General features: G+C 36.6%; 1 long non-coding RNA gene across 1 annotated transcript in view; it reads left to right on the forward strand.

Annotated features, from left to right (window-relative positions):
• Positions 1–25,331, forward strand: part of LOC126081665 (uncharacterized) — a 342,294-nt gene extending 316,963 nt beyond the window's left edge. Inside the window, exon 3 of the long non-coding RNA XR_007518424.1 lies at positions 25,080–25,331. This is a non-coding gene — a long non-coding RNA (uncharacterized LOC126081665). The remainder of the gene's footprint in view (positions 1–25,079) is intronic.
• Positions 25,332–26,603: the final 1,272 nt, after the last annotated feature.

Below are 26,603 nucleotides of genomic sequence, written 5' to 3' on the forward strand. Positions count from 1 at the left end.
TGCAGAACAGATCATCAATTGCTCATATGCAAGTTCAAGTTGAAACTGAAGAAAATTAGAACAAGTCCACGAAAGCTAAAGTCTGACTTTGAGCATTTCCCACCTGAATTTAGAGAACACCTCAAGAATAGATTTGATGCATTGAATGCTAATGACCGAAGACCAGAAGAGTTGTGGAATGACATCAAGGACATCATAAATGAAGAAAGGAAGAGGTCATTAAAAAGATAGAAAAGAAGGAAAAGACCAAAGTGGATGTCAGGAGAGATTCTGAAACTTGCTCTTGAATGTCACATAGCTAAAGGGAACAGAAGAAATTATGAAATAAAAGAGCTAAACAGAAGATTTCAAATGGCAGCTCAAGCAGACAAAGTAAAGTATTATAATGACATGTGCAAAGACCTGGATTAGAAAATCAAAAGGGAAGAACATGCTCAACATTTCTCAAGCTGAAAGAATTGAAGAAAAAATTCAAGCCTCGAGTTGCGGTATTGAAGGACTCTATGTGCGAAATACTGAATGATGCAGGAAGCATCAAAAGATGATGGAAGGAACACACAGAGTTGCTGTACCAAAAAGGATTGGTTGATATTCAGTCATTTCAGGAGGAACACATGATCAAGAAACAATGGTACTGAAGGAAGAAGTCCAAGCTTCACTGAAGACGTTGGCGAAAAACAAAGCTCCAGGAATTGATGGAATACCAATCGAGATGTTTCAACAAACAGATGCGACACTGGAAGTGCTCACTTGTCTATGCCAAGAAATTTGGAAGACAGCTAACTGGCCAACCAACTGGAAAAGTGCTCACTTGTCTATGCCAAGAAATTTGGAAGACAGCTACCTGGCCAACCAACTGGAAAAAAATCCATATTTATGCCTATTCCAAAGAAAGGTGATCCAATTCAATGTGAAACTTATCGAACAATATCATTAATATCACATGCAAGTAAAATTTTGCTGAAGATCATTCAAAAGCAGTTGCAGCAGTATGTTGACAGAGAACTGCCAGAAATTGAAGCTGGATACAGAAGCGAACATGGAACCAAGGATATCTTATGTCAGATGGATCCTGGCTGAAAGCAGAGAATACCAGAAAGATGTTTACCTGTGTTTTATTGACTATGCGAAGGCATTTGCTGTGTGAATCATAACAAATTACGGAAAACATTGTGAAGAATGGGAATTCCAGAAGATTAAATTGTGCTCATGAGGAAACTGTTCATAGATTGAGGCAGTGGTTCAAACAGAACATGGGGATACTACCCAGAACCCAGTGCTGTCAAGTCGATTCCGATTCATAGTAACCCTATAGGACACAGTACATACTGCGTGGTTTAAAGTCAGGAAAGGTGTGCAGGAAAGGGTTTTGTCCTTTTACCACATTTATTCAATCTGTATGCTGAGCAAATAATCTGAGAAGTTGGGCAATATGAAGAAAAACAGGCATCAAGATTGGAGGAAGACTCATTAATAACTTGCATTATGCAAATGATAGAAACTTGCTTGCTGAAAGTGAAGAGGACTTGAAGCACTTTCAGATGAAGATCAAAGAGCACAGCCTTCAGTATGGATTACACTTCAACATAAAGAAAAAATCCTCACAAGTGGACCAATAAGCAACATAATGATAAATAGTGAAGAGATAGAAGTTGTCAAGGATTTCATTTTACTTGGATCCACAATCAACATTCACGGAAGCTGTTGTTGCTGTTAAGTGCCGTCAAGTCGGTTCTGACTCATAGCGACCCTATGCACAACAGAACGAAACACTGCCCAGTCCTGCGCCATCCTTACAATCATTGTTATGCTTGAGCTCATTGTTGTAGCCACTGTGTCAATCCACCTCGTTGAGGGTCTTCCTCTTTTCTGCTGACCCTGTACTCTGCCAAACATGATGTCCTTCTCCAGGGACTGATCCCTCCTGACAACATGTCCAAAGTATGTAAGACGCAGTCTCACCGTCCTTGCTTCTAAGGAGCATTCTGGTTGTACTTCTTCTAAGACAGATTTGTTTTTTTTTTTTGGCAGTCCATGGTATATTCAATATTCTTCACCAACACCACAATTCAAAGGCGTCAACTCTTCTTCGGTCTTCCTTATTCATTGTCCAGCTTTCACATGCATGTGATGTGATTGAAAATACCATGGCTTGGGGCCAGGCACACCTTAGTCTTCAGCGTGATATCTTTGCTGTCCAACACTTTGAAGAGATTCTTTGCAGCAGATTTGCCCAATGCAATGTGTCTACACGGAAGCAGCAGTCAAGAAATCACAGTACAGGTTGCATTGGGGAAATCTGCCACAAAAGACCTGTTTAAAGTGTTAAAAAGCAAAGACATCATTTTCAGAACTAACGTGCGCCTGACCCAAGGTATGGTGTTTTCAATTGCCTCATATACATGCGAAAGCTGTACAGTGAATAAAGAAGACTGAAGAATTGATGCCTTTGAGTTGTGGTGTTGGTGACAAATAATGAATTATACCATGAACTTCCAACAGAATGAACAAATCTGTCTTGGAAGAAGTACATCCAGAATGCTCCTTAGAAGCAAGGATGTCGAGACTTCATCTTAGATACATTGGACCCGTTATCAGGAGGGATCAGTCCCTGGAGAAAGACATTATGCTTGATAAAGTGAAGAATCAGTGAAAAAGAGGAAGACCCTCAATGAGACGGATTGACACAGTGGCTGCAATAATGGGCTGAATCATAGTACCAATCGTGAAGATGGTGCAGGACCTGGCAGTTTTTCGTTCAGTTGTACATTGGGTTGCTATGAGTTGGAACTGACTTGAGGGCATCTAACAGCAACAACAACAATCTATTTCTTCACTACAGCCTGGTGATGGGACGCTCAAAACCAATAGAACCAACACTCTGCATGTGAAGATGATTGAGTCATGAGAAAGCCTAGATTAACAGCCATGAACCTGGTGCAGGGTTTGGATCTTGGATCTTTGACCATCTACACGATAACTATGTTTTTTTAGATTGAGAAGAAAGAATTCAGACACCATTTTTTTCTTTTTATTTTATAGGCTTCTTGTATCTATTCTTGTATGCTGTCGAGTTAATTTTGACTTATAAAGACCCTTTAGGACAGGGTAGAACTGCCCTGTAGAGTTTCCAAGGCTGGGATCTTTACAAAAGCAGACCCCTCTACTCCCTCCATAAAACTTCGCCAACCCCACAGAGTATCATAACGGTGATTTTGCACAAGACTTGTTCTCTCACTGTGAAAGACCAGAAGGAAATCTTACTGCAGACAAAATTGTTTTAACTAGAAATTTGAAAATTAGGTATATCCCAAATATTCTTTTCCCTTTACCAAATACTCATGGCCAACTGTGACCATAACCTTATTATGAAGGCCGGAAACTGAGGGGTTATCCTCCATTTTCTCTGATGATTTATATCCAATCTGTAACTGAAATCTGCAGTTTTTGTGTCCTAAATATCTTTCAAATGTCCCACTCTTCCTCTATCTTCACTATAAACTGATTTGAGCTACCATAATTTTTTTTTTTGGCTTGGATTATTACAATAATGCAGTGAATGATGCAATTTATTAACTTACATGATTTTTTGGGTAACATGAAGGAACTTGAGATTAGACACAATAGATATTTAAATGATTGCTATGGGATAAGAAATGGTTAAACTTGGACACCATCTATTTGTGCCTGCCACTCAAAAATTAGGAAACTGGAACCCTAGTGGAAATGCCTTAGGGTTTATACAGTTATTTAGTATCCGAGCAATAGACCACAGTTCTCCTAGAGGATTTATGAGGAGGATACCAAATTGATTACTACCATGGCTTTGGAATCAGAGGGGCCTGGGCTTGACACTTGGTGCTGCCACTTAATAACTGTATGACCTTGGGCAATTTTCTAAATCTCTCTGGTCTATTTCTTCTTCAGTATCTTATCCTCAGGTATGTCATTTCTCCTCAGCTTTTTCACGGGCTTGTTTTAAGCATCAGAATCTACCACATAAGGTAAGCACCTGGCACAATTCTTATCACATGCTAAGCATTCAGTAAGTCCTAAAGCCATACTTATTTTTCTTGTTTAGCATTCAAAAGGCTTAAGATATTTGAATGAAATTAGTCTAACAGTCATCAAATTGTATATATTGTTTTCTAGGGTTTTATGTTTGGTAAACATCTTAAACCTCAAATCTTAATTCAACAGATGAGGACATTGAGGTGTAGAGAAGTGAGATGACTAGTTCCAGGTTACATAGTTAATCGACGATGGGGACAGGACAGGCTCCAGTTGTTACAGAGATCTCCAAGGGAGATATGCACCTAAGTTTTCCTCTTCCTTCTGCTAGTCTGATCAATGACTTGGCACACACAATCAGAATTTAAACACTGCCACAGGAATTCTTTTACATGATGTAGATAACACACAAAAAGTATAAAGTATAAAATGACTTATAATAAACTGTCACTACGTAATATCTCAACAAACCTAGAAATGTTATCTAGCTTTTGCAGGAAGTTAAATGAGAGTCCCTTTAATCCATTTCATCTCTACAATATGGGGACCATTTATTTCCCTCCACATATAAAATGAGACATAAATAAAAAGTAAATTGGGGGCTAAAATTTAAGAACCAAAGTAGATAGTTTACCATTCTCTAAACAGATTTCTTTTCGTATTTGGAGACATATATGAAAATTTATACTGAGTAGACATTTATATAATAATGGAAGTTTGATAGATGGAGAACAATTACCTGGCAATCTGGGCAATATGCCTAGACTAGAGAGGCCACTTTTGGAAAAAAGAAAAACAGAATTTCTGGGAATTCAAAGCTTCTCTATAAAATACTCATCCTGATTGCATTTATTTATTTTTGAAGTAATAAACCAGTAAGTTAGCTGCACACCTGCTAAAATGGTAGCTGCACAATCACTTTTCTCTCCCATTTAATTACAATTACAACCAAATTAAAAAGGTTTCTGCTTATAAGATATATTCCTTCTAATGCATCATTTGTCAATATACACCTTTCCTTTATAAATAGGGTGACCATATAATCTATAATTCAAACAAAACTTTTTGTCAGTAGTAATTCAGAGACGACAGGCATACACCAGGACTCTCCTCGGCCAACCATGATGTGTGGTAATCTTATGTCTATCATGGAAATAACCTGTTAGAATACCGCATAGGATTGACAAATCAGGAAATGAGTAAAGTTTATTTTTGATGCCTTCCTCTTTTCCTTTCTACGGACTATTCACCTCTCATGATGCTTTCTCTTTCATGGTGCTCCTTGTGCTCTTGATACCCCATCCAGTCTTGCCATTGCTGGGTATATGCCAATATTATCACCTCTCATGTGAAATCTGCCATTCTCTTCAGTGCTCAGCGTTCAGCTACATGTCTAGAAGTAATCTAATAAACCAATTTGCCCACCCCACAACCCACTGCTGTCGAGTCGATTCCGACTCATAGTGAATCAACTCACACTAAGTATAAATTGTAACTTGCTGCAGAGGAAGAACACATTTTTAAAGATTCAACAGTTCTGTGTCTGAATTTGGTTCCATGATTCTTTAGCTGTGTAACTTTGGGTAAGTTACATAAGCTCTCAGAACCTTGTTGATTTTTCTATAAATATCCGGATAATGATACCTACTGATAAGCTTAAAGAATATGTTGTTAAAATGGAATGAACTAGGTAACCTAATGGAGAGCTGTGTACTTTAGAATTTTTCTTTACTCTAATTTTCTGGATTTAAATCAAGGATATGATATTTTACCTCCCAAACCAAATTGTTGCTATTTGCATAATAATTCTCCTCCTATTCCTTTTGCTCCCAGTTGCTGGAGGCACCTTTGCTTGGAGCCAGTTGTAGTTTTCTGTGATTTGAGGTATAGGTAGAGGAAAGATAGATCGTCTGATTGTAATTCTGGCATTTTTAATGATTAGTACTAGGCTTTTGGGGCCCTGGTGGTGCAGTTGTTAAGTGTTTGGGTGCTAACAAAAGGTTGGCAGTTCAAACCCACCAGCTGCTCCTTGGACACCCTATAGGGCAGTTCTATCTGTCCTATAGGATCTCTATGAGTTGGAATTGACTGGACAGCAACGAGTTTGGTTTTCGGGTTTAGTACTAGGCTTGATTATGATCACTAAGTACCAAGATACTGAGTTACAGGTTGTTGGACGAGGAGGCTCATCTGAAAACAGAAAAGGGTCTCCTATGCCTTGCCTAAGATATGGGATTGCATTATGATAGATGAGGGAAGTGTTTTTCTCTTTCTTAAATGATTCCTGAGAATGTTTATTTGGGAGCTTTTTTTGATATCTTTACTCTCACTGCCCCAATGACATCAAGACATTAATAAAATCTATAGTGGTGTGTGAAGCACTAATTTCTGTTTTCTTTCAAGTTACCTAGAACTCAAAGGACCACTGTTACCGAAAAAAATGGTCTTGGCACCTAAACAATACTTAATTTGCAGCAATCTCTTGAGGATTAAATGAGATAATATATGTAAAGATCCTAGGACAGTATCAGGTATATAAGTAATTGCTTAATTATGGTTTCTTCTATCAATTCAACATTTTCTTACATCCTGTCAGAGTTTGCATTTCAAAAGAAAGATACAGAGAAGTAATCTAACAAGGTTTATAATAAGTAATGGGGGCATTTCAGAGGGACTAGATGGGTTTGGGGGAGATGCTTTTGGGCCCAGAAAGTAAAAGTTTCCCCTCCCCAAACATTTATCATGAAAAATTTTCAGGCATACAGAAGAGTTGAAAGAATTGTTCAGTGAACACCCATAGTCCTACCATTTAGATTCTACGATGAACATTTTGCTGTATTTGCTTAGTCACATATCCAGCTATCTTTACCTTTATCCATCCATCAGTCTATCTGTTTTTTTGGATGCATTTCAAAGTGAGTTGCAGATGTCAGTGCACTTTACCTCTAGACACTTCAGTATGTATATAATTAACTAGAGTTCTTATTTGTATTTATGGTTCTTATTTTTAAGCTAAAATATACATACATTGTAAAACATACATCATAAGTGTACCATTTGATGAATTTTAACAAATGAATACACCTATGTAGTACAAACCCCTATCAAGAAATATAACATTACTATGACTCCTAAACTCCAGAAAGTTCCCTTGTAAGTCAATACCTGCTTCTACCCCTTGTTCCCAGGAGATAATAATTGTGATGATGTTTTCACCATTGCTTAGTTTTTCTTTTTGTATAACTTCATATAAATGGAATCATATTACATGTACTCTTTTGTGCCTGTTTCTGAGATTCATCTATGTTGTGAGTATAAATAGCACCATGTTTTTTATTGTCCATCGTAGAGAATTGCCTTTTAGGAGCCCCTTTAATTACTCCTCAGAAACCTTGGTGGCATAGTGGTTAAGAGCTACAGCTGTTAACCAAAAGGTCAGTGGTTCGAATCCATTAGGAGATCCTTGGAAACTCTATGGGGCAGTTCCACTCTTCCTACAGGTTTGCTATGAGTCAGAATTGACTCGATAGCAATGGATTTTAATTACTCCTCAAAGACAGCTTCTTTCTCTGCTCAGGATAAAGCCAATTTAGGGCATCTTTTAAACAAAATGGGAAAAGTTATCAGCGAGTTTTTTAATACTAGGATCTGCTGTTTGAGGATGTTTCTTTCAGCTGTACCTTAGAAGTCAAAGTTCTTGTCCCTACTACAATAGGAATTTGTTTCTAATGCAAAAACTTGATTATTTCATGAGTTGTAAGTGGACAGCCTTCCGCATTTGTTGTTTTTCCTCTGCTCCCTGAATGTATTGGATATACTTATCAACTGTAGGCAGCTGTGGAGATTCGCAGGGTGGAGAAGAGGAAGAACCTAAACATATCCGACTGTTTGCTTCTGTCATTAAGCTGATGTGACGGTAGAATTGTAAGAATTTTTCCATTAATTCTAATTCTAAACCACTGAAAACCTGTACAAAGAAATCCTGGCAAAGGCCGCATTTAGCAACTGACACTTCTTGAGCATGGGTAAACCTATGGCAGGAGTGAAAAAAATATAGACAACCAATTACCTACTATAATACAAGGACGTGAAATACCTAGTCAAGTCCTAAAGCCACTATTAAAAATATGTGCATATGTGAAAATGTTAAAGGAGAGGTGTTAAGATGATTAACAAAATGAAATAAAGTGGAAAAAAAAAAAAGAAAGAAAATATAAAATGGAACCCTTGGAAACAATATATTGGATCTAATCAAATCAATGCTAGGGCAAATTGTCTATACTTGAAAGCAACAGGAAAAAAAGATTCCCCTTTACAATTTAACTTTAAAAAGTACCATAATCAATGAATTTGTTAATAGATATTCTCTTACAGATATGATCGTGTTTAATTTTTCTGAATTGTAGTCACTTAGGAAAAGACAGGCCTGGTGACGCAGTGGTTAAGTGTTCGGCTGCCAACTGAAAGGTCAGTAGTTCAAATCCACCAGCTGTTCCTTGGAAACCCTATGGGGCAGTTCTACTCTATCTTATAGGGTCCCTCTGAATTGGAATCGGCTCCGTGGTAATGGGTTTGGATTGTTTGGTCTTTTTTTTAGGAAGAGACAAAATTGTGGGTGTATCATCCCCCTTCTGCTCCCTTCTCTGTCCCACTCTGTTGCTTGCTAAACTTTGTTCACATCTTCCTCTTTCAGGCTTCAACTGCCACATAAACCCTGTGAAATACCAAAGCATTTGAGGATATTCATAATATTTTCACTACTACTTGACAGAAATAAATCCCTTTATTGTTCTTAGAAGTCACTTATCAAAGAGAAAGTGCAAATACTTCCAAAGCAATGTTAACTCATCTGTAATTCGGCAAAGAAATATCTTCACATTAGAAAGTGTTAAAGCAGACAGAAACCCCATGACTTCAAAAAGAACCAAATTAGAAATTTAAGGTTTGAGCTCAGGGCTTAAAGTGTTCACACCCGCAAAATTCACAGTACCCAACAGAGTTTCAGAACTTTCATTCTAATAAAGTTGTTTCAAAAATGTATGTTACGTTTCTTACATTTTGAATGCATGATTTATTGTATTTAACCAGCTATGTAGTGAGATTTTGCATGAGTATTGATAAGTGTATCACTAGGCCAGTTGGTATCATAAAAGGCTAAAGGGTGAAGATACTAAAACCTGAATTACCAGTTAAAACAGTTGAGCAATGAAATGGTAGAAGAAACAGCTGCTGGGTTTATTACAGTTTTGTCCAGACTGTGTATGATAGTATTGGATGACATCATAAACATTTCATAAATAATATACATTCCCAACTTACTTCTTCCTGAAATGTAATAAAATGTGATTCTTTTCCAGTCACTGCCACTCTGTGTGTTTAATGGTCCTTGCTGAGGGTAGTAATGTTTTTAACAGAAACTCATTACAGAGATTTCTGAAATAGGATGCAGTAGCAAAGGGAAACCCAGGAGCAGAGATACCCAACAAGAATGAAAAGTAGTAGAGAAAATTACTAGAAACACGATTCTGACCAGCCAGAAGTCAGTGGACACCGTAAATCTTTATGGCCTCAAGGAAGTTTATGGTTAAAATAGCCTGATGTAGAGCCAGAGAACAGCTCATCTATTTATTTTGTTTATGGTTTGTGCCTCTCCACCTTGTATGAAACTCCACGAAGGCATGGATTTTTGTCTTTTTTTGTTCACCACTCTACCCCAGTTTTTGGCACATAACCAAAACCAAACCTGTTGCTGTCAACTCCAACTCATAGCAACCCTATAGGACAGAGTGGAACTGCCTTATAAGGTTTCCGGGAAGCTGCTGGTGGATTCAAACTGCTGACTTTTTGGTTAGCGGCTGAGCTCTTAACCATTGTGCCACCAGGGCTCCTTATTTGGCATGTACCAAAGCCTGTTGCTGTTGAGTTGATTCCAACCCATAGTGACCCTATAGTGGTTGTTTAATAAATAGTTGTTGAATGAATGAATGCCTTGTCCTTCCGAATGTGTGGGTGGGTGGTGGTGGTTCTGGTAGTGGGGGACACTGCTTTCACACCGGGGACTTAGGCCACCATAAAACGCTATGGAAGTGGAGGGGACTTGGCTATGGTATCTTTTACATTACATCCCTTCTCAAAACAATAGGAATATAAGCATTCTCAGTTAAAGTAACAAGCACCTTGTCAGCTAAGAGCGATTATGAACAAGGACTTAAATAACCAGTGGATCCTCTTGACTGTATCTGGAAGGGAACTCTTTAGGTAAATAACACCTCAGGTTTTTTTTTTTTTTTTTTTTCTTCTTGCTGTGCTTTTGTTTTTGTAAATAAGCCCACCTCTTGCTTTACCAAGATAAAATGCATAAAGAAGCAATGGTATGCTCTTGTTGAGAGAAATGGGAACTGGGGCACACGGCAGTACAGCACAGCGTTGTTTAGCTTCACAAAATGGCTCTAGACCAAGCAGACTGTGTGTGGGGACTTGGAGACCTAGCAAAAGCACTTGAGGACAGTAATGAGAATCAGGGAGGACCTCAGGGTTTTATGTGGCTACGTAGGGCTTTTGACATTCTGATACTTTCTAGTCATAGCTGTTGCTGAAATAGAATTAGCAGCAGGTGAAATAAAAAGTAAGTCTTGTTTTGGCCATCCACTCATATTTGCTGGTAGTTTGATACCAGTTCTCTGATTATTTTCAACTTTTTTTTTTCTTTAATTCTCTATCATCACTAAATCTTCATTAGTAATGGTATTGTGTTGGGGCCAAGGTGATAATTAGAGGTGAGATTCTTCGAGTTGAGAGTTAGCAATCTTAGATCCTATCTTGTCATCTGCCCAAACCTCTAAAAGCAAAACAAGATGGCACCAAGTAAAAACAAAAAAACTAAAAGTAATCTAACTCTCTAGTTTCTGAATGAGATTGAAAATACAGTGGAGTTCTTCCATGAACAAATAGCCATATTTGATGATTTATAGGTTGGAAACTATGCTAAACCTTAACATTATGATGTTTACTAGGAACACATGTGAAGTTCTACACTTACGCTCAATAACTCAAGTCTGTAAATACATGGTACATGGGCATAAGACTACATTTGATATAAAATAGAAACACAGTGTTCAGAGCTAGAGAAATATGAGTGTCGTTATACTCTATAGTTCTCAAACCCATTGCCGTCTAGTTGACTTCAAATCATAGCAACCCATAAGAAAGACTAAAACTGTCCCATAAGGCTTCCAAGGATGTAATCTTTATGGCAGCAAACTGCCACATCTTTCTCCCGCTGAGCGACTGGTGGATTTGAATTGCCAGCCTCTTGGTTAGCAGCCGAGTACTTAACCACTGTAGTTTCAGAGCTCCTTTGTAGTTCTCACAGACATCTTAAATATTGTGATTAGTCCTGTGTACATTTGACATACTCTCATCATTGTGTTTTCTCATTGTTTCTCTCTTGGAGATATACTTCCAGAAAAATTACAGCCAAGAAAACCCTATCAAGCTCAGTTTTATTCTGTAACAGGGGAGGTCACCATAAGTCAGAATCAAATCGACAGCGATGAGTTTTTTTTTTTTTTTTTTAATGTATTGCTCTCTCTTCTCCGTGTCTACTATCTCAGCCTTAATCCAGGTGCTACAAAATATTCCTAATTTGTTTCTCTATTTGCAGCATTGCCTCCAAAAATATATACCCTGTGCTATTGTATATCTCATTATACTCATTCCTCACTTATTGATGTGTTTAGGTACCAAAGACCAGGCAGGTTGTTATGCGAAAGCCAGCATTATGCAAAAATGTAGGGTAAGCACATCAGATCACAAAATGGAGGAGATCATTACATAACTGCGAAATTGTTGGATGCCAGATGGATCTTGGCTGAAAGCAGAAAATACCAGGAAGATGTTTACCTGTGTTTTATTGACTATGCAAAAGCATCCGGCTGTGTGGATTATAACAAATTTTGGATAACATTGTGAAGAATGGGAATCCCTGAACACTTAATTGTGCTCCTTAGAAATAAGGATGGCAATACTTTGTCTCATGTACACTGGACATGTTATCAGGAGGAATCAGTCCCTGGAGAAGGACATCATGCTTGGTTAAGTACCTAACAATAACAACGTTATCATTTCTGTGTTATATTTGTCACAGATATGAAACCAACATTTGTACATTGCTACTAACTAAATTCCAAACTTTATTTGGATTGCATCAGTTTTTCCATTCAAGTCTTTCTGTTCTAGAATCATATCCAAGATAACACATTGCATTTATGTTGTCATGTCTTCCTAGTTTCCTCTGGTCTGACAATTTCTTAGTCTTGATTTTCTTAATCAGTTTTGTAACCCAGTAACTAAGTGAACTAAACCGAAATAAGTTACAAAACAGGACAAGGAAGTATTCTAATTCTGAAAGTTCTTCTGGTCTCTCTTATTGCTATTTGCTCAGTTTTGTGTTCTAACTGCAACTTAAAATCTGTTGCTGTGCATTGTACACAATTATCTAACCTTTAGGCCCAACTAATTTTAAAAAAAAAAAAAAATTTTTTTTTTTTAGTTTTACCTTTTGTGTTTATGCCAGGGCTACTTCTGGTTCATAGGCTTTTTCTGCTTCCTCTGGGTCCACTGTTATTTCCTGGACGGGTGAGATTAGAAAGTGCCATCACATTACAAACTGAGAACCTATAACATTTCATTTTAACATAACAACATCAAGTGGTAAGGTGAGATTCCAAAAATCTATGCAGCTCTAGCAATATAACTGCAACAGACTTGATGTCAACAAGACTGGAGGAAATCCTCTCTCTTCAGTATTTTGTACCATTAACTCCTCCTTGTTCATAAAATGGGATAGCAGTATTAAGTGGCATCCCATTACACAAGATGAACCTTCCTTAGGAATGAAGCTCGATGTGTGAACTGCGTTCTTGGTCAGATCCAGCAGCAGTAGAATGTGTCCAAGTAGTGTACACATGGTGCCAAGTCCAATAATTCACTCCTGGATCTTAGGGACCAGCATAAAAAGGGCAAGAGGAAGAATTCCCAAAATGTCTGTGTGCAGTTCTGTAGTTTTAGGCCGAGGCTGTTAACTCATCTAAAGGCTATCCCTGAGCCCTGTAAATGATAACATGGTCCTAACAGGCACGCTTTTAGACAGAGGATCTTTAGTTTGAGTGCTTAACTTTTATTCCCTTGAAGTCTTCAATGATACATAAGCCTGCCCTAAAAGCAATGAGTGAAAAAATAACTTGGTCTAGCTGGATACAGAAAGTAATTTTATAAATTTACTAACAATATCCCAATGGACTTTTCACATTATCCCCTTTATAACCCTTTCGCAAAAGTACAATTTAGATAAATCACAGCTTTGGAAGTACCTGCAGCTGAGAAATAACAATAATGATGATTATAGGGTTTTTCCTGAACGTCATCCCCAAAGAATTGCAGTCAAATTATCTAGAACCTATGGGGGAAAATAAAACTCAGGGTTGCATTTAGATGTAATTTTATTTGTCCTGAGGCCAGCCTGACTACAGAGAAACAAAGGCTGCTGGTGCAAGGTCCAAAGCTTTCACTCAAGATAGATGGTAGACTTTTGGACTATACTTGTCCACAACAATTTGTACATGTAAAATATCCTAACAATTATGATTATATGGGACATGAATTAAAAGCCAAATATGGAAACCCTGGGCAACATCAGATCAATAATTCACTACTGGCTCTTAAAGGCAATTGTTTGATTGTGCTGTTTATCCTGCTAAATATAAGTGGCAATCCCCATCTCCCAATGCCTATGCATGAGACTCTGTATTTCAGTGACTATTACAGAGCCTTGCACATAGTAGGTACATAATCAAAAGATGGCTGTTGGTTGAATACATGACATGAATCTAATAAATAAGACCAAGTTTGTGGAGCATCCTATGTCTTCCATATTTATCTTAACCCTGCCAATATTTATCTTAACCCCATGACTGATATGGATAAATCTGAGGTAGAAATGATTTTGTTTCATAAAACTGCAGTGGACTTTAGTGGCCAAATGAGCTTTTAGCTTTTGTTTTTGAAATAGGGTAAAATTCTTTTAGGTGAATGTTATGGACTGAATTGTGTCTTCCCAAAATGTGTTTCAACTTGCCTAGGCCATGAGTCCCAGTATTGTGTGGTTTGTCCACCATTTTGTGGTCTGATGTGATTATCCTATGCGCTATAAATTCTAAGCTCTATGATGTTAATTAGGCAGGATTAGAGTCAGTTATGTTCATGAGGTAGGACTCAATCCATAGGATTATGTTGTATCTCCAGTCAATTTCTTTTGAGATATATAAGAGAGAAGTGAGCAGAGAGGAGAGGGGCCTCATGCGACCAAAAAGGTAGTGCTGGGAGCAGAGTACATCTTTCGGACCCAGGGTCTCTGCACTGAGAAGCTACTAGACCAGCGGAAGATTGATGACAAATACCTTCCCCCAGAACTGACAGAGGGAGAAAGCCTACCCCTGGAGCTGGCGCCCTGAATTCAAACTTCTAGCCTTCTAAACTGTAAGAGAATAAATTTCTCTTTGTTAAAGCCATCCACTTGTGGTATTTCTGTTATAGCAACACAAGATGACTAAGACAGTGAGCCAATAAGCTAAAAAATTGAGTCAAGTAAGATGGGTCTTTCCTCTCCAGTCCTACAGAAACTATTCGGACCCAGTCTCTTATTAAATCTCACAAACTCACTACCCTTGAACTATTCGGACTCCTACCCTATAGGACAGAGTAGAACAGGGTTTCCAAGGCTGAAAATCTTTTATGGAAACAGACAGCCACATCTTTCTCCCATGGAGGAGCTGGTGGGTTGGAACCACTGACCTTTTGTTTAACAGCTGAGAGCTTAACCACTGCACCACCAGGACTCCTTAACTCTCACAGTACCACTGCAAATTGCTCCTTCATTAAGATTCTAGCATCAGGTCTTTTCCTTTTCCTTTGGGAATGTTTAACCCGCTTTAAACACAGCTAAGATTATTTCAGAGTTGAATGAAGACATTTTTAAACAGCTTTATTGATGCATAGGTGATACATAACACACCATACATATATGAAATATACAATTTGTTGAGTTTTAACGTATGCATATACCCACAAATTTGTCACCATGGTATGGATGATGAACACAACTATTGCCAACAGTTTCCTTGTGTCCCCTTATAATTCTTCCCTCCCAACCCTTCCAACTCCACCTTACCCCCATAACCCTAGGCAACCATGTATTTGCTCACTGTGACTACAGATTACTTGGTACATCATAGAGTTTTATATTAATGGAATTATAGAGTGTGCATTCCTCTTTGACTGGCTTCTTTCACTCAGCAGAATTATTTTAAGATTCATTCATTTTGTTGAGTGAATCAATGGTTCCTTTCTTTTTTATTTCTGAGTAGTATTCCATCGTATGACTACACCAGTTTGTTTATCCATTTACCTGCTGACGAACATTTGGCATATTTCAAGTTTTTGGCTTTTATAAATAAAGCTGCCCTGATTTACAATATTTGTATAGACATATGCTTTCATTTGTCTTGGTAAAACCTAGGTCATTTTGTAGGTATATATTTAACTATTTAAGAATCTGCCTCTTTTGTAGTTACTATATAGCCTCAGCATTATTTGGTATGATGAAAATTATCAATTTAAGAAATTTTAGTAAGTGTATAGTGGTATCTTTTTTTCCTAATGACTAATGATGTTGAATGTCTATTTATATGTTTATTTGCCATCTCTCTTGGTCATCTAGTGCTGCTATAATGGAAATATCACAAGTGGACGACTTTAACAAGGAGAAGTTTATTCTCTCACAGTCCAGTAGGCTAGAATTCAGAATTCAGGGCACTGGTTCTAGGGGAAGGTTTTCTCTCTCTTTTGGCTCTGGAGGAAGGTCCTTGTGATATATCAGTCTTCCCTTGGTCTGGGAGCATCTCTGCTCCTGGCATTGCTTTCTTGGTGGTATGAGGTCCCCGTTTCTGTCTGCTCATTTCTCTTCTATATCTCAAAAAAGATGGCTTAAGACACTATCTAATCTTGTAGGTCTCATCAATATAACTGCCACTGATCCACCTCAATATATCATAGTGATAGAATTTACAACACATAAGGAAATCACGTCAGGTGACAAAATGGTAGACAATCATAAAATACTGGGAATCATGACCTAGCCAAGTCGACAGATATTTTCGGGGGACGAAATTCAATTCATGACACCATCTATATATTTTGTTTGGTGAACTGCATGTTCAGATCTTTTGCATATTTTTCTGTTTTTGTAGTTCCTTATATATTCTAGGTGCAAGTATTTTATTAGATATATTGTTTGCAAATATTTTCTCCCAGTTGGTGTTTGTCTTTTAATGCCTTTAACAATGTCCATCAAAGAGCAAGAAGTACATAATTTTGATAATGTTTTCTTTTATGGATTGTGTGTTTGATGTCATATCTTTTTTCCTTTTCCCCTCTTTTTCTCCCTTCTTTTGGAATAATTAAGTCTTTTACGATTCTATTATATCATGTTTGGCACTTTAATAGATAAATAATCATTGCTTTACATTTTACAATATACATCTTAAGCTTATCACAATTGACCATCACCATGGTATTATACAATTTCACATATAATATAAGAACTTTAGTCAATCACAAAGGAACAAATATTATATAACCTCACTTACATAAAATGACAAGGATAGGCAAATGTATAGAGACCAGCATTTATCAGGGGTTACCAGGGGCAGGAGCGAGGGAGAAGGGGAGAAGGATTGTTTACAGAGCATTGAGTTTCTGTTTATGGCGATGGGAAATTTGGCATTGATCAAGGTAATGGTTGTACAGCTGATTGATGTAATTGATGTCACTAAGCTGTATACCTGTAAAAATTTAAATTGGCAAGTGTCGTGTGATATATATTTCTACAACAGCAAAAAAGAAGAGTAGGTGTTAATGCTGATTATATACACCATACACCATACACCAAACACCTCATGGGATTTATTATCTTGGTTTGGAGGTTTATGGTGATGGTCTTATGGGACATTCCTATTAACTGACCAAATACCATTTCTAGTACTTCTGTTCTACCTCCTAGTTTGCTGTGTAGTACCTGGGATCTTAAAAGTTTGCAAGCAGGCATTCAAGGTACAACACTTGGTTTCTATTCACCTGGAACAACAGAGGAAGAAGGAGAGTCAGGAATAGGAAGAACTGGAGTGCACGGCCAATTGTCTCCATGAACAACTGCCTTCTTTTACATGAGACCAGAAGAACTGGATGGTACCTGGCTACCTTTACTGAAATTTTGATCAAAGATTCTGTAGAAGAATCTTGATCTAAAAGGAGGGAAAATGTGGACCAGAATTTCAAATCTTCAAGGATTCCAGCATTTCTGGAGCCAAGGAGGCTGGATAAACCCAAGAAACAATTGCCCTGAGAATCTCTTTAAACCTTAAACCGAATATATCCCCTGATGTCTTCTTTAAACCAAATAGTTGTTTAGCTTAATTAGTAAAAATATCTGCCTTGAGCATTGCACTTTTTTAAAGATCTATCTGTATAGGTTCAAACTGATACCAACAACTTGAAAGATTAGATAGGAAGCTCAGGAGGAAGTGAGTTTATGTTAATATTGGAGGAATAATTTGGAAAAAGAGGGTGAGAATGGTTGTACAACTTGAAGAATGTAATCAGTGTCGTTGAATTGTACATGTAAAAATTTTTTTAACTATAACAAAAAATAATTTTAGAAAAAAAAAAACACTTTTATTTTTCCCTTTTGGGCTTTGTGGTATTATGGCTGTATATTTTACTTTTACAGATATTTCTGGACTTACAATTGGGTTTCGTTCCAACAACTCCATCATAAGTTGGTTCTAACATACATTGAATACCTCATTTAAAAAAAAATTTCATTATTATTGCCTTTCATTTTCAGTATCTTTATACATGCGATCTTTATTTGCCTCTATGGGTTAGAAACACTACATATAAACTTACAGATATATTTTAATATGTATATAAAAAGCGAAAAAAAAAAGACAAATCCTTAAAATTTACTCTGAGGATGAGAAAGAGTTGGACAATGTTGGCATTTTGTCAGTTGCAGTAATAACTTCACTTGTGGAAAGTTCTGGATCATCTGGATTATCCCTGAGAGTGGGGAAGGCATTTCTAGTCAGAAAATGAGAGCTGTCCATATGGCCCTTTTCTTTTTTTTCCTTTGGACTGTTTTGTGGTAACATCTCACCATTTCCTGAATCTGCCTATCAACTTTAGCAAAGCAATCAGTGTTTGGGTTCATGTTTTCAAGTAGCTGAAGCCCCTGATTTAGTTTAGAAAAAGCTCCAGCTAATCCTTTCGTGTAAAAATTTTCAACAATGTTTCCTCTCCCTCTTTCTCATTATTTCTTTCTTCAGCATCTCTTTCGTCTTCAAAATCCATTAAGTCTTGACATGTCAATTCCACTTCTTCATGATCCATGAACATTGACAATATCAAGTTATAAATTCGGCCTCCTTGCAGTATGGATGATTTTTCCACAGATCTGTTCTATCATATTACACTGTCAAATGTTTGGAGCATGTTCACATCACTCAACAATTTTTTCCACGTCCCCTGCATACATTCTCTGCTAACTTCCTCCCAGGAAGACGCAATACTCCAGATACACTGATGGTTCTAAGTGTGGTTTGTAGTAACTCAAAAACATTGTAAGTTGGGGACTACCTGTATATAGGTTATAGACTGCAAAATACATTGTTGTTATTTTTGCTTTGGAAACCTTGGTGACGTAGTGGTTAAATGCTATGGCTGCTAACCAAAAGGTCAGTAGTTTGAATCCACGAGACGCTCCTTGGAAACTCTATGGGGCAGTTCTACTCTGTCCTATAGGGTCGCTATGAGTTGGAATCGAATCAAAGGCAATGGGTTTTGTTTTTTTTATTTGTGCTTTAAGTAGTTAATTAAAAAAAATTCTTAAATAATAAGAGAAAAATATATTTTATATTTACCCATGTAATTACTGTTTCTGGTGCTTTTCATTATTTTTTGTAAATCCAGATTTCCATCTGGTATCATCTCTTCCTTCTTAAGGACTTCCTTTAAAATCTCTTGTAGTCCTGATTCTCTGGTAATGAATTCTCCTGACAAGTCTTCATTTTGTCTTCACTTTTGAGAGATATTTTCTCTTGTTACATGATTCTAGATTAACAATTTTTTCTTCTGTAATTTAAGATACTATTCCATTGTCCTCTTGCTTGCATTGTTTCTGACAAAAAAATCTACTCTTATCATTCTTCCTCTATATGTTATGACTTTTTTTTTCTTAATCTCTGGCTGCATTTAAGACTTTATCACTAATTTTAAGCAATTTAATTGTACTGCACATTTGCACAGTTTTCTTTGTGTTTCTTGTTTATAGCTTTCATGTAGCATTTTGTAACTGTGAGTTTATAGTTTTCATCTATAACTACTGTTGTAGGGGAAAAAACACCACAAAGTTTAATAATGCAAAAAGAAAATTTTATTCTGCATATATTCAAAAAGACAAAAGTTGAGAAGTGGACAATCATGTTGCCAGAGCTATGTCTGCCTGAGTCCAGGGAAATATTACCGAGTAAGCAAGAATGGGAAAACGGACAAGCATGCTAGCACAGCCATGTCTGCCCAAGTCCAAGAAAATTACAGAATAGAATGTGGAAATGTGGGAAAAGTGGGAAAATGGACAAGCATGCTACCACAGCCATGTCTGCCCGAGTCTAAGGAAGGTTACAGAGTCATCAGTGTATATTAACATCACAAATGGGCAAAACTATCGAAAGCTTCACCTTTTCACAGATTGGCTAGAAACTGTCATCCTGTATTTTGAATTGTCTTTCTTAACAATCATTGGTACAGGTCTCAGTAATGACAGTCAGGAGGGTCTTCATTGGTCCAACAAGTTTCTATTCACTAAATGTTAATAGAAAAAGATAAGAGTGGAAAGTCTTTTGTGTTCTGGCTTATCTGAAAAGTTCTCTAAAAGACATTTTCCAAGATTATCCATTGTTTTTATACCTCAGGGCCCAGTTGATGTGTCCTTGTGAATCCTTGTGAGCCCAGCTTCAGCTGGGTCACATTCTCTATGCTCAAGTACAGGGAATAATGACTCCAATATTATTCCCTAAATCATTCCCTCCTTTTGATAGGAGATTGGATATAACACATCGATGATCAATACCTGGACTTAGCTGAGCTCCTGGATGGCAGCCATGGCAGGTTCTTTAAACTCACAGTGCTGGTTTTCCACCAGATGCCATCTGATTCTTCACCAGGATCTTAAGTAAGAGTGAAGTTCTCATCAATTGTATTGTTGAAGTGAGCAAATTCAATGTACATCAACATTTTAGCCCGAGGCCTTCTTTTGCCTTTTAGATATGTAAGACAATAGAGGATAAGTTCTATTATGCCTAATACTATCAGGATGTAGACTAGGAATATTACTTGTAGTAGTGCAAATAAATCTGGTGTTTGTAAGGGTGTTACAGTATATAACGAAGTAGCTTGCTACCCAATTTTATTTGTATATCCTGTTCTTCTCCTGTGTTATTTATCTAAATGCAATAAGAGGTATTTGCTACAGCACATATTACACTTTCTTGGACCAATAAATAAAAATCTAAGGCTATTTTGTTATCTCATGTCACCTTGGCTTAATGTCAGAGATCACTATTGTGTTTCCATCCCACTAGCAACTTTGTCTTTTATTTGTCCCATAGTGATTGATAAAATTTTTTTTTTTTTTTTAAGATTTCTCCAATTAAAATATACTGTAAGTAGGAATTAAATTTACCAACCATACCCTGAGTGTTGGACCAGTGGTATTTCTTCTGACTCTCATTTTACAAAAGATAACAAATTAACATTACCTTTCTAGTACTTAATGTGAGTATCTAAAGATAATGGTAAAGTTCCCCAAGAGATTGCCCACGCATTCACCAGGAATATGAATAAGAGATTGCTCACGCAAATTCACTAAGGATCATCTAAATTAGTTTAGTTGAATCTACCACACAAATACATAGATCTATAAAGCACACAAAGTTTGTCTAGAGAAAATAGAAGATATAGAAAAATTTACATGTGACAAGTTCCCATCAAAGAATACATGATTAGCAAGATAATACAGGATGGACTTCTCTTTTTGGAGGTCTCCAGTTAATCTGTCTAAAACATACTGTTTTCCCTGAGGGTAGGCTGTCCCTCCTTGGTTTACCTATTAACATTAATGGGTCACTTACTCAGAAGTGGAAGTGGAATCTAAGATAAAATGGAGTCTGAGCCATGAGGTCGATCTCCTCTGAGAACCTGATTTCTTTAAGGCACATAATTTTCTGTATAGCAAGAGGGTAAGAGCTTGATTACAAGCATTAGATAGTTATTTCATACAACGTTGTCTTAAAGACTGGTTAGACTGATTACTGATTTACCCTAAACATAACTCTTTTTACTGATCTTTGGGGTCAGTTTTTCAAAACAGACTGAATTCTTCAAAAAAAAAAAAGGCAAAACACCCAGGGCAGAATAGTCTTGCTAGTTTATTTGGACAATTGTTTGACTCAAAGTGGCTTCAGGAATCATTTTTTTTCTCAAGGCTTGAGGTTCAAAAGGACACCCAAAGGTGATGGCCTATGTAGGTTGTCGCAACCTCTATGAAAGCCAGAAATCTGGATTACAGGAGAATTACATACAACTCTCCCATGGTTCCCTCTTTTGGATCAGGACCTTGTAATAGAATCTTTGGTTAAAAATGTTATTAAATTACAATTGGGCGTTATCTGGTTTTTAAGATTCCAGGTACCATATAGCAAATCAGGAGGCAGAATAGAAACACTAACACTAGGCCAATTGTCTGAAATAACCAATGAAACCATGACTCTAAGATCTTTGAGCCAAGGAAACAAATCTCATGAGGTGTTTGGTTATGCATAAGCAGCATTAATAACTGTTTTTCATGTGCCTGTAGCAACCACATTCTATAAAACCCATGGTTGTATATTTACATAAATACAGCAATATTTATCTATTAGGGCACAAACCATTCTTTGAGAGAATAGGAAATTTAAAGCTATTTTAATTTGTAAAATCATAGCTCAAATTTCAGACTCTTTTCTGGTTATGACATTTACAACTTTGCTGAGTTTACTGACAGGAACTCCTAATTCAAGATTTAAAATAACTAAACCCATTAGTTAGATAAATTAGGAGAAAAGAGGAAAACAGTTTCTTATATCCAGAAAGTAGGACCTTAAAATATTTCTTATTTCCAGAAAGAAAGACCTTAAAATATCAGAAATATTTTTACATAAAACCCATAGTATCGTTTCGCTTCCTCAGTCTTATGTAGTTAACTTCTGTTGCAAGTGATTCTGGATGGACCGCAGTCTGTAAAACCATCAGCACCTGCATCAGAGTTCTGGAAATCTCGATTGAGTCTAGTCACAGTCTTTTTTGCAAGTTCAATATAAAAAAAAAAAAAAATAGTCTATCTTTTTTGTTGAGATATTCTGGTCAAATGTTTTCAGAAAATCAGCAAAGTAAAAACTTACCTGTAGATGACAAAACTTAACATGACTATGATTAATTTATAAACATAACTCTTAATAGTGAAAGACCTGATAGAAATTAATTACAAGCATAATGTAAAGGCCAAGTATGATCAGCTAAAAAAAAACTTCAGATAAAAATATTTCTAAATATACCCATTAACCATTTTTTTAAAGAACTTCAGATGTAACATAATAATCTTGAGACATAATAGCATGTAGTCAGGATATACTAAGATTATACCAAGTTTCTAAATACCTGAATAGTAATAATAATAATAAAAAAAATAACCTCATAGGTAAATTATTTGAATTCTCCAATCTATTGCCTTTGATGATGCTAGGTTCGAAAAAATAGTTTGAATCGAGTTAGCAATTAAAAAATAATAATAAAATTATGACATAATATTATGTGTTTCTTGTCTAATATTAGGCAAAAACACAAGAGGAAATACTAATGTATAAATTTTAACCCAAAGAGAAGGAATCAGAACTGCTCTTGATTTTAACAACACGTTCTATGTAATTTAAAACATGTTAAACCTTTTGGGCCCGTTTCCCTTATAAATATTTTGTGGCTTTCCATGATGTTTCAAACTTGTCAGGAGTTTATCATAAGTTATTGTGAAACAATACTTAAGTTATTTAATCAAAGATCTCAAAATAAAAACCTTTGCTTTTTTTTTTTTTTGCTAAAGCCATGTGGCTTGGGTTCTGACTCAGGAATCTTATTCTGAGAGACCGAACCTTTGTTTTAGAGGCAGATTACACTAATAAATCAACTCTTTAACCCAGAAATCAAAGAAAATTTTGTTATTTTAACAGTGAGAAACCTAATTCTTTGTTTTATACACTATGAAAACTCCTAAAAATCTCATAAATTAAACCATTAAACTTCAGTTAGACAGATAAAACTTTTGACCATATCAAATAAATTTTTTTATTAAACTTCTTAAAAGTTGTCTTTCTTGTAACTCTCTTATAATACATCACTTTAAATGGCAAAAATGAACTCACTTATTAGCTGACCCAAATATACACATACATATATCCTTTCTCTTGTGGTATAAAAAGCAAAAGTATATAAGCTTAAATTATGACAAGTAACTCAACATCAGTAAATTACCTAAAAGGTCTTAGAAACTATTTTAAGCCTGTATACCATAAAACACAACTAATCGAAATAAAGTTTCTTTAAATATTTTAAGTTTTTATTTAACTTTTATTATTTCTCACATTTTTTCCAATCTAATTTTATCCGCTGGCTTTCGAAATCACAGAGTCTTTGTTTAATTGACCAAATCATTGATATGGATGTAACCTTAAGTCTCTGGCTACCGTGGGAAACATTTTTTCAGGCCATTTCAGGCGTTTTTCATTGTGATTTTTATTTGACCTTGGTGGCTGAAGGCTAGGGGCTGGTGTAGTTGGCAGGATTTCTGAAGCCACGAGTCCAGTCAAACTCAAGGAGAACTGGACTGCAGATATCTTCTGGACCCACGTGTTCCCACTCCATGTCCCTTTGACACCAACAAGGTGAGTGCTCTCGGAAAATGAACCTTTGCTTGTTCTTTTTTGTTCTCTTTCTTAGATCTTTCGTAGATTTCTGCTTGATCGTTTGATTAAGAGTGCTATTTGGTAACTCTTTAGGTAAACTGCAGTTTAGGTCCCAATTTGGGCATTTGAAACATTAAAGAGGTGATTCTATTTTCAAAGTGCCCTGGAGCACCATAAGCCACGAGGTTCGGGCCATTTGTGACTCAGAGAAAATCTGGAAAATAGTGCTCTGTTTTGCCGTACTTGCAGGGGGAGGTGGCAGTTCCTTACCTATTTTGCCAAATTCTCAGGGGGAGGTGGCAGCTCCTGACCTGTGTTTTGAAATTTCAAGGGAGAAGTGGCAGTTCTGTACCTTTTTTTATGAGATAATTTCTCAGTGAAGAATCACAATGTTAAAATTAAAATCATCAGTAGCTTTAAAATACTATCCAATTAGAAGAACTAGTGTATTTAAGGTCTAAAATAAGAGAATAGGTCTCTAGCCAACGGAATGAATTAAGTTCAAAATGAAAGAAACCAAAAGCTTGAACCTTAGAGCTTAATATCTTTGATAAATGAGTTTGGATTTCTCCCCTACTACTAAGACACTGGGTTGGGGTTCATACTGAAAATGCTATGAACTGAATATACCAGAAGTAATTTGGAATTTCAGTGACCATTTTGGGAAAAAGAGCTTTGATTTGTGTTGTCCTTTCTTTGATGCTCAGGTTGAAGTAGAGAAAACACATTGTCCATAGTGTTTCAGTATCAAAATAAGAGAATATATTTTCTTGTTTAGCTGTATAAGCTGTGATTAAATATTTAGTCTTTGAAAATTTGGATTTTTTACTCTGGAATCTGTCTCGCGATTTTTCCTTTGTAGAAAAAGAAGGTAATTGAGATTTTTGTTGTTGATTAAACCAGGGGACACGACAATGAGCAATACCATCAGGACCTAAGATAATTGAGCAAAGTCTGGATCCATCTTGTGACCAAAGCCAGGATGGCGATAAGAGACCTGCTAGACATCAACAATAGGTCACTTCGTCATTATGTCCACCTCAAAGAAGAATCAACATTCCTGGAAATCTCTAAACCCTGACCTTCTCCCTATAAAACCCTCCAGTCAGCCATTTTGGGGCAGACAGAATTTGGGCAACCCTCTGTCTCTTGAACACGGTGTTCAATAAAGCCCTCTTGCTGCTTACCTCCTCCTGTCTTAGTATTGGCTTTGCGGCAGGCTGCTCGAATCCGCGATTTGTGGTAACAGGGTTTTGTCAAAAGGTCTAATATTCCTCTATCTGAAGCTCTGCAAGTTAATAAGTTTTATCAAGAACCTGTTTTTTTCCATTGAATTGAGTAGATCTTACCAAAAATTGCTACATACACTTTCAGAAACTAGGATCCCCATATCCTTGCGTTGTGTGGTATTGTTCAGTTAGTTCATGTGATTTTTCTGTCTCCTTTTGTTCTAAGAGCTTGCTTCTGGTCTACAGTGTTGTGTCTAAGTTTCTGTCTTGTATCAGATTAGAGGCTATGGCTAAGAATTGTTGGTTTGTTTTTTTTTAAGGCAATCTTAGAACCTCAGTTCTTTTCTTGTTCAGAAAAACTGGATCTTGTGTCTGTCTTACGATTTAGGCTTTTAGTAGCTACTTAGAGAAACTTTGATATAAGTTGGTCTATTTGAAAAGTACACTAAGATCTTTATGTTCTGTATGTCAGTCTTAGAAGCAAAATCTAAGTAAGCTTCTGTCATTAAGCTGATGTGATAGCAGTGGGACTATAGTTTCGTGATTGTAAGAATTTTTCCATTAATTTTAATTCTAAGCCACTGAAAGCCTGTACAAAGAAAACCTGGCAAAGGCCATATTTAGCAACTGACACTCCTTGAGTATGGGTGCCTGTGTCTTTGTTGCCTGCAGATGGCATGGCCAGAGGAGTTATTCATTACAAGATAGTGACAAAAGACTCTTTATCAGACTAAAGAGATATATGCAGGACATCTCTTTATCAGGCTAAAGATATACATGTCAGACTTTTGGGCTCTGATTTTCCTGTGGGGAGTTGTAAGTCACAGGTGGTTAGATAGAACAAAACAAAGTTATTTGCATCCAATCAAACAAAGAACAAAGTCCTTAGAATTAGGTCAAAAGAAAGTCATTAACAAAGGTATGTGAAGGAGGAGGCAGACAGAGGAAGGAGAAGAACTTAAAGGTTCATCATGGCATTAATTATGTCAAGCTCTCAGTTGCCCGTTTTGAAAAGGAGAAAACGTGCTGGGGAGTATTAGGGTCACAGAGTCTCCATATTTTTCTGATGATTTTCCTTTTTGCTTATATTTGTAAGAGTTGATTTGTAGCAAAGAATCATGACCACCCTACATGGATAATAAACAAACAAAGCAAAAACCAGTTGCCATGGAGTTGATTTCAACTCATGGTGACCCTG

Source organism: Elephas maximus, chromosome 8 (genome assembly GCF_024166365.1).
Source record: "Elephas maximus indicus isolate mEleMax1 chromosome 8, mEleMax1 primary haplotype, whole genome shotgun sequence".
NCBI lineage: Eukaryota > Metazoa > Chordata > Mammalia > Proboscidea > Elephantidae > Elephas > Elephas maximus.